Consider the following 2055-nt stretch of genomic DNA (forward strand, 5'->3'; position numbering starts at 1 on the left):
TGTCTTGACAGTTGTTTTTCTGTCTGCTTTAATTGTACTTCCATGTTCCTGTTAGCCATTCTTGTTTCCTGTAATATTTCCTTGAATTCGGCTAGCTGTTGAGTTAGAAAGTCCAATTGCTGATTGAATTCATTAGCCTGATCCACTGGACTGAGTTCTGCAGTTACTGTTTAGTTTCTTCTTTCATGAAAGATTCATTGCTTAAGTACAGATGTTGATTTCTGGCAACTGTATCAATAAGCTCTTGAGCCTCTTCAATTGTTTTTCTCATATGTATAGATCCACCAGCTGAGTGGTCTAGAGAAATCTGAGCTTTTTCTGTAAGCCCATAGTAGAAGATGTCTAATTGCACCCATTCTGAAAACATTTCAGAGGGGCATTTTCTTAGCAACTCTCTGTATCTCCCAGGCATCATAAAGAGATTCGTTATCTCCTTGTTTGAAGCCTTGGATGCTTAGCCTTAGCTGTGTCATCCTTTTTGGAGGGAAATAGTGATTCAGGAATTTTTCTGACAGCTGTTTCCATGTTTTTATGCTGTTCTTAGGCTGGTTATTTAACCACCTCTTAGCTTGATCTTTTACAGCAAATGGAAACAGTAGTAGTCTGTAGACATCCTGATCTACTTCCTTATCATGTACTGTATCAGCAATTTGCAGAAATTGTGCCAGAAACTCTGTAGGTTCTTCATGTGGAAGACCAGAATACTGGCAGTTTTGCTGCACCATGATAATGAGCTGAGGATTCAGCTCAAAGCTACTAACTCCAATGGAAGGTATACAAATACTACTCCCATATGAAGCAGTAGTGGGGTTAGCATATGACCCCAAAGTCCTCTTGGACTGTTCATTCATATTGTCTTGTCCATTCATACTTACTTCCATAATGGAATACAAGTTGAGAATTTATATGTTAATTTTAAAAAAAAAATGGAATAAGTAATAACAATATATATAAAAAAAAGGAGTTAAAATATATATATATATATATATATATATATATTATTTTTTTTTTTTTTAAATTTGAAATTGAAAATTGAATTTTTATGTGAGATTTTCGAAAAAAATAGTTCAAAATTAGTTAGACAAGATATTTTTTTTTTTGAATTTTGAATTTTATGATGAAAGAGAAAAACACACAAAAGACACAAGATTTAAAATTTTTAGATCTAATGCTCCTTATTTTCAAAAATTTTTGGAGGGAAAACACCAAGGAACACCAAACTTAAAAATTTTAAGATCAAGACACAAGAAAAACTCAAGAACACCTTGAAGATTCACAAGAACACCAAGAACACAAGAAAGAACACCAAACTTAAAATTTTTAGAAAACCAAGACAAATTTTCGAAAATTATATTAAAATTAACAAGAAAACACCAAACTTAGAGTTTGGCACAGATTAAACCAAGAAAAATTATTTTTGAAAAAGATTTTCAAAAAAAACTGGTGCCCAATTGCCAAGAACATAAGCCAACACTATAACCAACTGAATTAAAAATGTAATGTATTTTAAAGATGTATTATTTTTATGGATAAACTAAATTTTTGAAAACTAATGTTTTGAAAAAGCACAAGAAAACAAGAAAAGACACAGAACAAGAAAACTCAAGATCAAACAGAAAAATAAGCAAGAACAACTTGAAGATCAATGAAGAACAAAGAACACAAGTCGAAAATTTTAAAAGAAAGTATGAGATATGCAATTGACACCAAACTTAGAACAAGACACTAAACTCACGAAAATTTAACAATTAATTAAGAAAAATAATATTTTTGAAAAAAAAAATTTTTTTTTTTTGAAAATAAACAATCCTATCAAGATTTAATGACTCTATAACAATAAAAAAAATAAAAATAAAAATTAATTATTCCTAATCTAAGAAATAAAATAAGCCTTCAATTGTCCAAACTCAATAATCCCCGGCAACGGCGCCAAAAACTTGGTGGACGAAATTGTGATTTCTATCTTTTGAGCTTTAGTATGTACACAACTCCGTTCAACTAACCAGCAAGTGCACTGGGTCGTCCAAGTAATACCTTACGTGAGTAAGGGTCGAT

This window comes from Arachis stenosperma, chromosome 2, assembly GCF_014773155.1.
Source record: "Arachis stenosperma cultivar V10309 chromosome 2, arast.V10309.gnm1.PFL2, whole genome shotgun sequence".
Lineage (NCBI taxonomy): Eukaryota > Viridiplantae > Streptophyta > Magnoliopsida > Fabales > Fabaceae > Arachis > Arachis stenosperma.